The sequence below is a fragment of the Bubalus bubalis genome, chromosome 13 (assembly GCF_019923935.1).
Source record: "Bubalus bubalis isolate 160015118507 breed Murrah chromosome 13, NDDB_SH_1, whole genome shotgun sequence".
NCBI lineage: Eukaryota > Metazoa > Chordata > Mammalia > Artiodactyla > Bovidae > Bubalus > Bubalus bubalis.
The window spans coordinates 13,290,935-13,308,031 of NC_059169.1; the positions used below are offsets into that span (position 1 = coordinate 13,290,935).

General features: G+C 39.7%; 1 protein-coding gene across 1 annotated transcript in view; it reads right to left on the reverse strand.

Annotated features, from left to right (window-relative positions):
* HS6ST3 (heparan sulfate 6-O-sulfotransferase 3) overlaps positions 1–17,097 on the reverse strand; it is a 727,486-nt gene that overhangs the window by 208,556 nt on the left and 501,833 nt on the right. The window lies entirely within an intron of this gene.

Here is a 17,097-nt window from a genome sequence, read left to right on the forward strand (position 1 = left end):
TTCAACCCAAAAGATCCAGTCAGCACTTGATAAATACTGAAACTGCTAGTACTCCTACCATTAAACCAAAAAAAAAAAAAAATCACTGCTCAGAAAACTCTGCATTCTGGAATGAAATTAATTGAGAAGAAGTCATAGAAATGCGATAAGTGGTGATGCTGAAGGATACTTGCTTCAACATCATGGGGTACATTTTCTAGCCAGTGAGCAAAAGTACCTCCTTGAAAGACATCATTGGTATTAAGAAGAGACACATGGCTAAGTCTATACATGCTACTTTGGAAATATAACCTTAAGTGTCTACATTCGTACACTTCAATGGAGAAGACTATATTCTGTTCAATTACTATAATCATCATCAAAGAGAGGGCAAAGAATACAAGCTGACTTTCAGAGAACTGTCATTTGAATCTTAAGCAACTTCCCATTGGTTTAAAAAGAGTTTTATCTTAAATTCAACTCTCCATACACTTGGTTTGTGATGCGTTAGATAAATGTAAGCAGAGAGGCTGGGATCTTTACTGGATCTGACAAGCAAGCGGACTCTTGCTCTGGGAGAGATCATACTCCTTGGCACCACTGAAGTTTCCTAAATACATTTCAGCCTCATCGTCATCCAGAAAAGTGTACCATGCACCCATCACCTGGCGTAGGTGCTAGGCTGACAAGTCAATCTAGAATACAATTCAGAATTCAAATGTAAATGACAGAAAGTGGCATAAATAGTGACTAGACTCAATCCTCAAATAACCGACATCCATGATGCCCCTGGCACATTCCAAGCATTGCCCTTTGCCAGGAGGGTTTGCGGCTTGAAGCTGATTCACTTAGAAGTTCTCCTTAAAAAACAAAAAATACAAATTTCAAAGCTTAATATTATTTAGTAGGTCCTTGTACAAGTGAAGGCCAGACACTTCAGTCTCATTAGCGACAAGGTAAAAGTATTCCCGGATCGTACTCTTTCCATATCATTTCTGATCCTCACACAAGTCCAGTAAGGTCAGCATTATTCTTCAGACTAGGAAGCTGAGGTTCAGATGGGTTGCCCCAGAGGACTGAGTTAGGAATCTGTTCGTTGAGATGCAAGCTCAAGTTTGTCTGCTTTGAAATCCATGCATACTCTTGCGTTTCAGTTTTAAGTTGATTGAGGTTTGGGGTGTGTGATCTGGAGTTCCCTGAGATGGGGTTTTAGGCCCCAGAGAATTCTCCACAGCATGGGAAGGCTTGAGTATGAATCAGAGACACCTAGAGGGCTTGTGAAGCCACAGACTGCGGACCCCGCCTCCAGGATTTCCCATTCAGTAGGTCTGGATGGGGTCTGCGAATTTCCCCGGTGACGCGGACACTACCAGTCCAGCGCCTCACATTCAGCCACTGACCTAGAGAAACTAAGCTAATCCCAACACTCTGTCCATCTGTTGCCTTTCCCCAGTGAAAGCACAATCACTATGGCTCAAGGGTACTTTAACCAGCTCAGCTAAAATGAAGCTAAACCCATCCCTTTGTGAACGAGTTGGGCTGGATTAACAATAGTTAGAATCCAAAGAATGCTGAGAAGAAAAAACATTACTGAAGAATTAGGTTGGAAGAACAGACATTATTAAAATGCAATTCAACAATGATAAACTCAATATATTTAAATTAGCCTCACTATGGCCCAACTGCAGAGAAGGCAATGGCACCCCACTCCAGTACTCTTGCCTGGAAAATCCCATGGAGGAAGGAGCCTGGTAGGCTGCAGTCCATGGGGTCGCTAAGAGTCGGGCACGACTGAGCGACTTCACTTTCACTTTCACTTTAGCCCAATTTAAAATTGCTAAGTAACTGTAGTTAATGTAAACCCACATAAGTACTCTAATTTTTCTGTAAATTAATAGAAAAATAGAATCAATGAATATGGTGAGAAACCAAGGAAAGAGAATCACCAGGTAGAGGGAAAAATAATTAACAGACTAAGGGCATGAAATGTCATTTGAAATTGAGTTAGTAGGGTTTAATCAAGGTATTTAAATGCATTCTACTATACAGTACAACTTACATTCTGTATTTAAGTGAGATTCAATATAATGATGATGAATTTTTATTACATGAAAGCTATTCAGAGATGCTTATGAAATGATTGTAGACAAATTATCTCTCTGACATACTACAAAAGTCACATCCATAAATTAGTTTAAGATGTCAGCACTAAGTACATTAAGGTTCAAAAGACTTTAGTCCACTCTGAACTCTTAATAATTCTTGAATATGTTTATGGAGAGAAGAGGTAATACTTTGCCATTAGTAAGTATCTCATGGATTATTCTGTAGTAAACATAGTGGGTATTTGCTGGTTGGTTGGAAGCCTATGCAACTCTTTGTTTTTTCAGCAACATATTAGGTGCCAAGGTTACACAAATTAATAAGATAGCAATTCAAAGAATTAGCCAACGACGTTACCATCATTCTATTGTATCTGAAGAAAGGAAATAGAATTAATATAACTATCCAGTAAGTCATCTCAGAGAAAGAAACATAATTTGAACTTTGGGTTAATGGAATTTTTCTTCTGATAGGTGTGCAACCTAAAGGAATACATGGTCAGAGATCCATAGTTTTCCCACACAGTGATCTTTATATTGGGGGGAAAAAAAAGACTAATTTCTAAGAAAGAATGTGAATATGGGCCCCTCGTTATAATATTTTCTGCTTCTAGAAGCAAGGTTCTTGGGCAGGGTTTGTGTGCATTGATGTCCACATAGGAATTGTTTAAAGCGTAGGAATTAGTGACAAGGCTTAGAATGAGAGGAAATTAAGTTTTTCCAAATAGGATCACAGATTTTCAGGAAAAGAACCAATGATTTTCTGGGGAACTGGTAATAAAATTTAGCCTTTGATCTAAAATGATATAAAAGAAAGCTCTGCCTTGTTTTAGAAAATGTACCACCACTGGCAATAAATCTTAGCTCTGACCTCCTGTCAATTATCTAGTTTATGGATCAGTGTACACGAAAACAATGAATTCCCAACAATTATTATGGGATACAGATAACTTCACATACAAGATTTCCTAAGAAAATAAATATATGTTCTATAATATCAACATTTAATTCCACTCTTCTTTTCTAGAAATGACTTCTATAAATTTATTTTTCACTCTACCTTTCATAGGCAGATGGTTTAAAAAATACACTTTAGCAAAATAATAATAATAAAAAACAACCTCAGAACAAAAAAATCACTTTTTCTCACCAGTATCAACTGTTTCCATTAATCTACACTATCTGAAAATAATCCTCTCCTAACACTGTTAGCAGAAAAGCTCTGTAGTAAAATTAGGGAAATAAAAAATCCTATTAGAAGCAGATCGCTTGAACAATGTGACTACCTCACCAAGTAAAGTTCAGGGCACATATATCAAAAGGTGCCAAGGCCAATAGGAAACCATTTTCCAGTACATTCTATCTGAACAGGTGCTGCCCATTTGCAGGATGCCCAAGATGACATGTCCAAACGCACTTCAGAGGTGTCACAAGGTCTTAAGACCTTCATGCTTCACCAAAATCTTGTAACCGATTCCTCTAATGGTTGTGTTTATTCTGCTTCTTTTACTTTCAAGTCCACAGCAAGTCTCTGAACTCTAAACTAGAAGAAGACCTCGAACATGCTTTAGTCTCTTCACTTCCAAAACATCTTCAGGTGTGATTAACGGAGACCCAGGAAAGTCCCCTGCTATGTCCAGTGTCTACATGTGGGTGATGAAAGAGCCCAGCTTGATTGAAACCCTCATCACGTGACTCGCTGGCCATCGACATGGCTCTCACTGTGGCACTTGATCAATGATCCTCACGGAGCCCTGACACCTTCTTTGGAATTACATGCTCTCAACAGCGATTTGAGTGCACTGCATTTTGAAGAGCCAGTAAAAAGAGAAGCAGGAATTTGTACATGGACTTCTGAACCAGCTACCCTTTATCTAACCCACAGAACAGAACTAGGATCAACTAATATAACAGAGGTAAAGTGATAAAGTAACAGGCTTTGTCCACCATAAAGCATGATACAAATACGATAAGGAATTTACAAGATCATAAAACCTAAGATATTGTTCTGAGAAAGTTTTGTATAGGAAAACCTAGATGTCTAGCCAAAGATGTATGGGGTACCACAACACATCTGTGACAAATTGTCCCCGCAAATAAAATGATTGGATGCATTTTAAAGATATAAACAAATGTTAAGAATAATCTTATTACAAAAATGTATCTGAGATGGAAACAAACCCGAAACTCAGCAAAAATTTAACCAGTATTTGTAAAAATTTGATTGCTTTGTAAAACTGTAACAAACTGTCAGTTCTAAGGGGAAGAAGTTAAAATAAAACCATTAATTCCAGATTTTCATAATTAAAAGGAAATACATTTTCAACTGCCTATAAAATGATAACATTATTTCCTGTCAGCAACTTTCATCCATAACACAATTCTGAGCCTGCAGTAGTCTTAAAACTATTTATAGAGCTCATAAGAAATTGGATTCTCACAAATTGAGACTTTTTTCTCCGTGAAAGACCAACTTGAACAAAGGTTCATAACATAGAAAGTTTCTATTCTTCATGCTGCTTTTTTACTGCCTAGAAAGCAGAAACTCTGGGAGTTGGTGATGGTCAGGGAGGCCTGGCGTGCTGCAGTCCATGGGGTCACAAAGAGTCGGACACGACTGAGCGACTGAACTGAACTGAAGAAAGCCTGTAACCCACCGCCACCGCCAAAAGCCCCTTCCAGCTTGACTCCCAGCCCCAAGTCAGCCTTGCAAATACTCACTAACCTCTTAAGACACCTAACTGCCTCTCCTCTATCAAGCCTTTCCTGTCATCTCTCTGGCTTTACCCAGTTCTCCAAACACATAGCTCTATGTTCCTGCTGCCCGCTGGTAATAATCTTTGTACTTACTAGTCTATCTTCGCCTCCTAGACTTTGAACTCCGAAGATGTAGGGGTACCTTACAGGGCTGTGTACTTGCAGTAAGCACCATGCATGGCACTTCTGATGATCAAATAAGCTCACTCAGTTTGATAAAGCTAACCTTTCTCATCAAATATCTTTTTATCGGTTACTTCCCGCAGCGCAATTAAAAAGAGGAAGTTTTCGAGACAAGCACTCTTTTGATTAATTTGCTCAACTCAGCACATGACCATAAAAAATCAGTCAAGTATTTAATATTTAGTATTTACTGCTGAGTTTACACTAACAGTGTTTTAATAGAAAATGGCATCATGCAGGCAGATAAAAAACTTGGAAAGCTACGTGATATTCTCAAAAGAAATAGTACATGGTGATTGAATACGAACAAACTTCCAAAGTAACATGGTCCAAGTTTATTTCTTCACTAAATACTGAACCAGGTCACATCCGAGGGCTGGGGAAGCAACACAACAATGAACAAAAGTCCCCTGCTTTCAAAAGATAGAACGACTTAGTAGTCGTGAGGAAGACAACCTGGGTTTAGGTTCAAGCTCTACCACATACAAGCTGTGACATCTTTTGTAAATTACTTAATCTCTCCGGGTTGCAATTTCCTAGTCTATAAAATGGGAATAATATTATTTATGTCATGGGTTGTTATGAGTATTCACTGAGTCAATACTTGCAAAGTTCTTTAAAGAACACCTGGAACGTATGATATAAATAAATGCTTGATGACATTTCAAGGTGGTTAATTCTACCAAAAAGAGACAGACACAAAACACATCCATAGGTAATTGGTTGTGTGGTGATGACTGCTATCAAGATACTAAGAGCGGCGAGGGAAGAGAGGCTGCTGGGGTGGTCTTTCTTTCACACAAGGTGGTCTCCCCCAGAATGCCTCTCTGATAATGTGACTTCTAAGCGGAAACCTTAATAAGTGAGGAAGGAACTCTGGAAATCTTGGGAGACTGTCACAGGCAGAGGAACCAGGTGAACAGGCTCTGAGGAGGGAGACAGCTTGGCGCGTTGACAGAACCACACGGAGATTAGGGCGAGGTGCTGAAGCAAAGCCAGGGAGGAGGAGAATGGCCAGGGGCCAGGTCAGAGCAGGAACGGAGAGAGGGGCCCCGCAGAGCCTTGCAGCTCACAGGAAGGACTGTGCATTTTAATGAGAAACCACAGGAAGATTTAGAACAGAAGGGTCATGTTACTGGATTTTTGTGATGAAAGAATCACCATGGCTGCTTGTGTGGAGAAGACTCTAAGGGGTGAGCCAAGAGTGAGAATAGGAAGATCAGTGAGGAAACAACAGTCTAGGTGAGAGATGATGTATCTTTGATGAAGACGGAAGGAACACGAGATGTGGCCTAGGTTAGTCCTCAGTTTCCTGACCAAGGGATGGAAGGTGGGCGAGAGGAGTCCAGGATGACTCCAGAGCTTTGGGTCCAGGGTTCTGCAGTGATAAAGCTGCCATCAGTTGAGATGTGCAAACCAAGAGAAAGTTTTATTCATCATAGATCAGGTCATCTTCCTCTCCAGAAGTCCTCAGTGAGCCCTGCTTACTTTGCAAAGTAAGTCCAGCCCCTGGGTCTTCCATTCGAGGTCCTGTTGACACTATACCCACTTGGTCCAAGCTGTTTCTGCTCCAGCCAAGCTTGACCCTTTTGCTGGTCCCCAAGCCTTCACGACTGGATGACTTTTTCATGATGTTCTTTTCTCTGGATGCCTTTCTTCCTCTTGTGTGCTTAGGAAAAGATCACTAAATCCAAGTGATTAACTTGGATTTCCACTTCTCTGATGCAGCCTCTCTGATACTTCTTGGCAGGAGACTTTAGGCTTTGTACTTTTGTCACACATACTCCATTTTACCTTAAATTATTTTACATAGTTGTCTCATCAAACAGACTAAAAGCTCTTAGCAGGTAGAGATCATATCTTATTTATGTCAGTAGGTCTATAGTTCTTAACACACTACTTGCATTAAACAAACACATTTCTATCAAAATAAAACTAATGTATCTTTTCAAATACCTTGAATGTAAAACAACCAAGTGCTCTCTTTAAAACATGTTAATTTTGTAATTTTGTTATTTTTCATTCCTTCAAATAAAGGTCTATTTAAAATTTTTCTTCATTTATAAAATGTTGACAGATAAATTGAAACAGAAAAGAAAGTTATAATGAAAGGGAGAATCCCTATATGTAAGATAGCAAAAGAGACAGATGTAAAGAACAGACTTTTGGACTATGTGGGAGAAAGCAGGGATGGGAAGATATGAGAGAACAGCATTGAAACATGTATGTTACCATATGTAAAACAGATGTCCAGTGCAAGTTCGATACATGAAGCAGGGCACTCAAAGTTGGTTCTCTGGAACAATCCAGAGGGATGGGATGGGCTGGGGAGGGAGGTGGGCGGGGGTTCAGGATGAGGGGCCACATGTATATCCCTGGCTGATTCATGCTGATGTATGGCAAAAACCAGCACAATATTGTAAAGTAATTAGCCTCCAATTAAAATAAATAAACTAATTTAAAAAGAGAAAGGGAGAATTGATGTGTCTCAGGTTCTTCGCTTTGTTTTTAAAGCTGACACATTTCTTTGGCTGATTATGAGGGTAATACCCTCGAGTTTTACATGATAAGGTTAAAAATGTCTCTATGATCTCTAAGTATATAGTTCAGTCAATATGCCTTAAGATTTTATTTTTTCTTTCTTTCTTTTTTTTTTCTTTTTAGCACAGCTACAAGCTTCTCTGGGGAACTGGCTATAACACAAAGATTTGGTACTGTCTGCCTCTTCCATTTCAAAAAACTACAAATTATGCGCTTTGAGACATGAGGAAGGAAAACATTGATTGTATAGGACATTTCAGTAGAGTAGAAGGTATTCTAATTAACATGATAATCAACACAGGCTTTTTCATTGGAACAGATTGCATAATCGAACATTTTTATGGATTTTGATAAACATACTTTACTCTCAGAGGGATTTCAAGTTTCTGGTGTGATTCTCCTTTCTGGACACCTTGGTACACAATTAAGACAAAGGAAGAACCCAACATTAACTTAAAAAGCAGCTATTAGTGATTGACTTCACAAGGGAATAATGTCAGTCCCTGATAGTTCTGAGAACTGAATACACTAAATCCTATTGAGGGCACTGGAAACCACTAATGGCCTGAGATTCTCTAGCATTTTTATATTCATGCATGCGCATCATTATCCATCCCCAATTTATGCTTAAAAATAAATAATTCTAGCTGGGGCAGGAAGAGCAGACAATTATCTTCTTCTTTTTTTTTTTAACCACAAACTCTGCCACACGTGGAACCAAATATTTTATATACAAAAATCTTAATTTTCATAATAACCTGGGAGGTTGTTCATTTTATCCCCAAAAGCACAGATTGAAGCTTGGAGAGATTAAGTCACTTCACCAAGGCTGCAGATGCCATTAATTGTAGGAGCTGGGGTTTGAACCCAGGGTATCAGATGCCGGCATCCACGCCCAGAGTTACTTCTGTACGTTACTGTCTGTGTCCTGAGACCCACCTTGTGCCTGTGTGGCCTGCACTCTGCTGTCACTACAGATGTGTTGGTGAAGGCGAGCATAAAATCTGCTGTCATGCGGCTTACCTTACAGCTCTGTCACAGGGAAAGGAAAAGGGCTTCTATGCTTTCCTGAAGATGTAAGGAGAGGGCCCTATTTTCCGTGCTAGAATATTTTCCATCAACTTATTTTATTAGAAACATTAAAGTACTGTCTATTTCAAAGTAAAGTATGTTTGAATGGAATTATTTCTATTAAATTTACGGGAAATTTTCATAGAATATAATGATTTTTCCCATTCTAGTCCCACTTTTGTTAATTGAAGAAAATGTCCCTATGATCTTGAAAATGTAGAACAGTGTCTGACAGGGCCTTCAGAAGAATCTACAAACATACATTGCGAGGCAGTGTCAGCTGAGTACTGGTCCAGGCAATCACCATGTGCACTCAGTTCCCAGCTAGCTATCAGATGCACATCACAGGCATTTGTATTCTAATGGACTGTTGTCAATAAACACCCATCTATTATTTATGCTTTGCAGCTCATAGAAACATATTGCGCTGTCATCTCTGTGACCACAGGTTCTCAAAACATCCATATTCCTATTTTGAAACTAAATTTTACAAGGAGGTAGAAAATGAAAAAATAAAAGTCCTCCAAGGTATAACCCACAGAGAAATCCTCTCTTTGCAGTTTGGTGCAGTTGAGACATTTTTATGTTCATAGTCATCCAAACAGAAATTTTCTTCTCATTTTGGACCATTTAAATATTGACTCATTTTATTTTTGCTTCCTTTTTGCCCAGTCTTCAAATTTTAATGGAAACTTCTTTTGAATAAAATGTATAATATATATCATTCACTTTATGCATTGGGGTAGAATCATTTCAATTTTACTAGATACTCTGGTTAGTATTGGTTGTGGGAGGTAACATGAGCAATTTATGAGGCTCAAGAGACTTAAGAAAATATAAGTAGGTAATATCTCTTAGACAAACCCTAAGGAGTAAATAAAAAGCTATCACTTTAATTCATTCTGTCCAATAGAAAGAAGTTATAAGTGAAATATGATGGGATCAAAATGTGTGCTTCTAAGATGGTTCATCTACTTCAGACCCGATGATTAGTGAATTGTTATATTTTTCAGAATTTAGTCATTATTTCAAAATAAGATTAATGTAGAAGAGGCTCCTATAATCCACAGGGACATTGTTAACTAATTATTTTCCATTTCTTCTGTACAACATATCCCTTATCTTTAAAGGGAATAATAGATCTCCACTGATAGGAAAGATTACTCTCAGGTCCCAAAACATATAAGAACTGGAGTGGAGGCTTTTAAAAAAATCTGTTGATAAATTATTTAAAATTGACTGAGCTAGGAAACCACCAGAAGAGAAAATATTTACTAAATGAGGTAGAAATCTTAAAACCCGTCAATGCTGGAATACTTTAAAGCCCCTTCCCTGCTCTTCCCACCTCTCCCCTTATCCATCAGTTCTCCAAATGTCAGCTTGAACCCTGTGGCCAAATCCTGTTTCAGGGAATATACTTGTGGACTTGGCACAGCAGGCATTAAAGATGCCATTAAGCTGACATCTGCTCCTGGACACGTGAACCTTAAATGGCCTGAAAGATAATGTGCCATGCCAACTAAAGAGAAATAAAAAGCAAAAAAAAAAAAAAAAAAAAGAAAGAAAAAGAAAAGAAATGAATTTAAAGTATACTTAAATGAAATTTGAATTTAAAGGTGTGCACTGGTGTGTGCTCATACACACGTATATACACACTCATATGTTCCACTTGCTTTAGATTCATAGCACTGGTACAGAATTGGAATGCCATAAGAGCTGCTCTGATAGTGACATATGTTTCACATTATTTTTAAAGAACTCATCCTTATACTCTTTTTGCCAAAGTGTTATATTATCATTGGTGCCATTTATATCTCTGTGACCTTTGCCCTTACAGAGAAAAGTTCTCTTCATATTCTTTTCAAATAAGCCCAAACATACATAGCTAATACAACAAAGGTATACGTCACCCAACATGCTTTGTCATCCCAAAGCACTGAAATTCTTTCCCCAGAACCCTGACTCCAAAGATGCTCTCAGTAGCTCCATTTCTAAAACACATTGGAAATTAATGGAAAGTTGATTACACCCACTGCCTCTATTTTTAAAAATATTTTTACAAAGCAGCAAATTGTTTCCACTCAGTAAAAATGATGGATTATTGTATATTTGAAAAAATTAATGAACAGATGGAATATCAACCCATTATTCATTAAAATATTTCACTGGGTTAATTCAGCAAATAAAAATGGAGAAGAGCAGATGGCCATTTATAGTTCTCTTGATTTCTTAAACTACTTCTTTACAGCCAGAACTGCTCCTATATTTAACTTGAAATGCACACAGCTCTCACCATATGCACAGTAAGCAAGCATTCATGTGACCTCATAAACTTTTCATATAAGACAGCCATGATTTTTACAATTTACTTAAAGGAATGCTATACATTTACAAAGTAAGTTTCTCCCATAGCCTCAGTATTCTGGGGATAATTTGAATTTCCTGGACTCAGTAGATCCTTGCTATGATTATCTGGTTTGAAGTAGGTTCAAGTAGGCCCATGGGTAAAATTTCACAAAAGGAAGTGATCATCTTTGTTATAAATGCTGAAGTGTGCCAAGCATGCATAAAATAATTACAGAGTAGGCAGTGTTTCTCTTAAGGCGATACTTTATTTTTTCATTATATCCTAATCCTATAAGTTACTGCCTTTGAAAAAATTTTATCCTCATGTCGAGCATATGGGACTCTCATATAAGTAAATGGAATTAACCACTTTGGAAAACTGCTTGACTGCATCTATTACAGCGGAACATATACACACTCTATGACCAACAATGCCACTCCGAGGTATAAACCCAACAGAAACGCATACATAGACCCACAAAGACACTGCCATAAACATTCATAGATGCACTATTTGTAACAAGAAAACAACTGAGATAAAATCAGTAAACAAATTGTGACATATTTATACAATGGCATAATAGACAATGGAAATCAACAAACTTCTGCTATAAAACAACAGGAGTGAATGCTAAAAGCGTAAAGCTGAGTGAAAGAAGGCAGACACAAGAGCGGGTACCGTGCAGCTCCACTTATGGGAATGTCAAAAGTTGACAAAAATCACTGTGATGACAGAAATCAGCAGAGTGGCCGCATTGGAGGAAACGTGGGGAACACTGACTGAGTCAGGCAAGGGTAGTTTGAGTGCTGCTCGTGTTCTCTTTCCTGCACTGCATACTTACGATTTGTGAACTTCTTAGTAAGTATGATAGACTATCATTTTTAAAGCTTAACATAGAAGACAAACACAATGAAGAAAGAAAAAAGCCCTTTTATCAGTGCTAAGGGTACTAAAGAAATTAGACCATAATGAACAGCAAGAATTACATTGTATCAGTTAACCCAAGTGATATAGTACAACAAATATATCCAAACACTATTTTCATAAAATTCTCCAATCTCCATATTCACACTTTCACATTGACACCTTTCCGCTGTTACAGAAGATGGATATGGTTCTCATAAATGCTGAACCTTCCTCCTTCTGAGGAACGTCCTTTCATTTGTGAAAATCCTTTCCCCAATTCTCCTCCACGTGGCCGGTGTCCCATGGCACTCTCCCCAGTTCTACTGGTGAGCCATGGATGGCTCAAGCCAGAGTTTCTCTCATGTACAATGTTCTCAGTGGGGCAGGACAATTCTTTGCTGTGTGGGGCTCACCAATTGACCCAGGCACTCTCACATGGTTAGCTTCCTTGAACCTGAATCCCAGATGCCCGTAGCCTGTAGGGTCTATAGTTCTCACAGGACGACTGGGCTTCTAAGACAAGAGACCAGTAATAATGTCCCGTTCATTGCTATTCCACCTAAACCTAGCAGTGCCTGGGCATGTTACCTTTTCGGAAAAGGTCATTTGAAGTTATTAGGCATGTATTCGATAAATGTTCATGAGCACCTTCATGTGTGAGGCATGGTTCTCAACAATAGGGATGGAGTGATGGATAAAGCAAACCAAATCTTGCACACGTTAAATCTCTTCTAGTGAGAGAGAAAGAGATGATTAACAAGTAATAAACACAAAGAGAAAAAATAGCATAGTGCTAAGTGCTAAGAAGTTAGGAAAAATAAGATGATATAGAAACCAATTGAAAGGGGACTGGTTACTTCAGGGGGTCTCAACCAGGGGTGATTTTGCCTCTGGGGACATTGGATAAGACATTTGCAATTGTCACAGCTGAGGAGGGCAGAGCTAAGGATGCTACTGAACATCTTACAATACATAGGGCAACTCCTCTCCACAAAGAATTATCCAACCCTAAATGTCAATGGTACCAAGACTGAGAAACTCTAGTAGATGGAGATGAGGGAGGAGTCCCTGAGGAGGTCCCATTGGAGTCACTACCTGAATGATGATAGAGAAATCCAGGTAAGCAAAACTTTGAAGAAAGGGCTTTCAAGTCAAGGGAACAGTGAGTTCAAAAGCCAGTTTGGGTGTCTTGAAAAAATAAGGAGTAAAGGGGCTAGCTCCATTGATAAAGAATCTGCATGCAATGCAAGAGACCCTGGTTCAATTCCTGAGTCAGAAAGATCTGCTGGAGAAGGGATAGACTACCCACTCCAGTATTCTTGGGCTTCCCTTGTGGCTCAGCTGGCAAAGAATCCACCTGCAATGTGAGAGATCTGGGTTCTATCCCTGGGTTGGGAAGATCCCCTGGAGAAGGGAAAGGCTACCTACTCCAGTATTTCTGGCCTAGAGAATTCCATGGGCTGTATAGCCCATGGGGTCGCAAAGAGTTGGGCACAACTGAGCGACTTTCATTTTCACTTTCCAAGGGTCTCAACTTAGCCCGGGGGAAGAACAGTACCATCAAAAAGAGTTTGGGTAGGTCATGGTACATTCAAAATAACACTGGACAGGAGGCAAGGGCCAAGGTAAGGCTCATTTAGGTCCTTACGAGTCATGGTAAGGAGTTTGAGTTTTATTCTAAGTACCAAGGGAAACTCCTAAAATGTTTAAAAGAAGGCCCTGACATAATCAGATTTTTAGAAAATGTCCTGCCTACTGTGTGTAGAATGAACTGTAGAAGGCCAAAGTGAGACGAATGGGATGAGTAAGAAGACTATAGCCCTTGTCCAACAGAAATAAGATGATGACCTGGATGTATGCATGGGGAGAGTTGTCAAATAAAATACAGGCAATCATGCTAAATTTGGCTTTCAAATAAACAAAGATTCAATTTTTTATAAGTACCATGCAATATTTGGGACATAGTTAATCAAAAAAGTATTTATTGTTTATCCGAAATCCAAATTTAACTCGGCATCCTTTATTTTTATTTGTAAAATCTGGAAACTCTATGCATGCATGAAAGGACAAATATCTGCATAGGTAAACACAGAATAATACATACCCAGGAAATGAGCCAACTGGGTATTTTTCTCAAATGGAAAACTACAAGGTTGTGCATGAATGATTTCTGTATGTGAAAGAGGCGTGTGTTCAAATATATACTGCTTATACAGGAGATCAATTAAGTGCCTAATCAATCTTGACATTTATATCTCCCATTCATTAGTTTAAAATCTCCAACTAACTTCAGGTTATCCCTCTAGTATCTTACTGAAAGTGAAACCATATGTAATAAATTGATTCTCATTGTTCCCTAAGCTGTTTTCCGTCCCCATCAACTGGGAACCCCAAACTTAAAACCCTGGCATAGGATTCTTGCATGACTTTTATTTTCAAATGTGAATTAACAAAATGTATAAGTCCTGTTAATTATTTTGCATTTCTCTTAAGCTAGACTCCCCTTGTTGTTGTTCAGTCACTCAGTGCTGTCCTACTCTTTGTAACCCCATGGGCTGTAGCACTCCAGGCTTCCCTGTCCTTCACCATCTCCCAGAGCTTGCTCAAACTCACGTCCATTGGGTCGATGATGCCATCCAATCATCTCATCCTTTGTCTCCTTAGAAGCATCAAAGAAAAGAGGGGATTGGAACTGGGCAGAACCCTGCAGGCACCCCCTAAGTATGAAGTCCCCCCCTTGTACCTGCCTTTTGCTTATAGAAAAGCTGAAGTCTCCCAAGCCTCCCTGAGTCACAAAAGAGTAAGCTCAAGCAGCTAATGTTTAGATCAACAGAGCCACAGACTCACACAACAACCTGATTCCCAGTGGCTCAGCAGGAAAAGAACACGCCTGCAATACAGGAGATATAGGTTCAATCCCTGGGTCGGGAAGATCCCCTGGAGAAGGAAATGGCAATCCACTCCAGTATTCTTGCCTAAAAAATCCCACAGACAAAAGAGCCCGGTGGGCTATAGCCCAAAGGGTCACAAAGAGTCGGACACGACTGAGCGACTGAGCAGCAGGCATGCCACAGACTCAGGGTCTGATGCACATTCCTGAGTTGTTTTATAAATACTGTAACTGCCACCAGAGGGAAAACACTAACCGCATGATGACCAGACTGCAAGCATGACATAAGCCGCTCCATCTTGAGCAGTGCTATGGTTAGCACAACTCCAAGAACTGGCCTTAAGAGAATGGGATCAACACGATTACTATTAATCTATATCATTGTGGACATCAAAATAATTGCGGCTTGTTCTGCTCATATATGTAAACAGGCAACTACAACTGTCAGCAAAGAAATGCAACAGACCCATGTTGTCATCGTCCTTTCTAAGAACACAGTGCCCCATGTCAGCATGAAGACGGACCCTTGCCCATTATCCCACAGAAACAGAATGATATTCTGACAAGTGGGGACTTGTAGTATAAGCAGCTTTTGGCAGGAAAGAGCTCTCCTCAGGGGGCCCCTTTTGTCTTGTCAGTAACCTTAAACCAACCCCCACCCCACCCATGCTCTCCTCATCTCCAGCCCAGCACACCTTTCAAATACTTTGCCTAACCTGTTGGTTCTTTCCATAGATCAAAGAAGTAGAAATGAAGAATAAGTAATTAATAGAGAACAGATCTCTTCCCCAGACACCTCTTCTGTAATCTCGCTAACAAACTGTGTGAACAAGAGAGCATCTAAGGAAAGATCACGGGAAGACGAGAAGTCCAAACACCATGGGGGAAGGCAGCAACTCTAACCCCCTCTCTCAATGACTAACTGAGATTATTCCCCCTTTTCCCTTTAAAACCCTTCATGGCCAAGCAGAATCTTCCTGAGATGGTTTTGGGGGGATGCTGAGTCCACCATCTCTCCAGATTGCTGGCACTCTGATTAAAAGCAACCTACTTTTCTATTAATACCCAAAACTGCCTCTTGGGTATTGATTTTCTACAGGACCTGAGTTCACTAGCACTCTCAGGTTTAAACCTTCCAGGGTTATTTATCATTGCAAAGAATTGCAGACTGGTAATTCTTAGGCTGTGTCAGACTAACAGGTATCTTTAATTTGGCTCACACAGTAGTAAAAAAAAGAGTCAATATTTAAGGTTAAGAGCATTTTCTTTCAATTCTGGATGTCTAAGCTGCATTTGAAGGAGAAGGCAATGGCAACCCACTCCAGAACTATTGCCTGGAAACTCCCATGGACGGAGGAGCCTGGTAGGCTGCAGTCCCTGGGGTCACTGCGAGTCAGACACGACTGAGCAGTTTTACTTTCACTTTTCACTTTCATGCATTGGAGAAGGAAATGGCAACCCACTCCAGTGCTCTTGCCTGGAGAATCCCAGTGACAGGGGAGCCTGGTGGGCTGCCGTCTACGCGGTTGCACAGAGTCGGACACGACTGAAGAGATTTAGCAGCAGCAGCAGCAAGCTGCGTTTGAAAGATCTAAAGATCTGGCCAACTGGGTCTGCATTTACTCTAGGCTGTAACAGTTGGAGTTGAAAAGAAACTTTCTTCTTTATATAGAGTATGTAAGTCCTCACCTGCTTAGGTGACTTGATTAACATCTGACCCTGTGACCAAAACTGGATTATACCCATATGCCTCTATCGCAAATAGGAGATCTCTCAAAGCTCTTCCCCTGTTCCCCACTTCAGTCCGATAGCCCCAAAATCTCATTTTGTTTCCTGCTCCTTCAGCTCCAATAGCTTTTGTTTCACGCTCCTTCACCACATTTTCTCTTCTTTAATCCAGATTGTTTTTCCTTTGGCTTAACATTTTATTTAAATCACCAACATTGTTCATCACCTTGATTTCCCTCCTGATAATTGACACACAGATATTTTGTTGGTGTTGTTTAGTTGCACAGTCCTATCTGATTCTTTTGAAGCCTGCCATAGCTCCTCTGTCCGTGGGATTCTCCAGGCAAGAATACTGGAGTGAGTTGCCATTTCCTTCTCCAGGGGATCTTCCCTACCCAGGGACTGAAATCACATCTCCTGCATTGCAGGCAGATTCTTTACTGCTAAGCCCCCGGGGAAGCCCCATGCATATATTGCCTAGGTATTTGTAGGTGCTTGTCTTATCTCATCAAGACTACTCTGCTAGCTCCCTTGATACGTATTTTAGCAGTTCCGGGCATCTCAAAAGCATTAAAACATTAGGGGGTTGCACG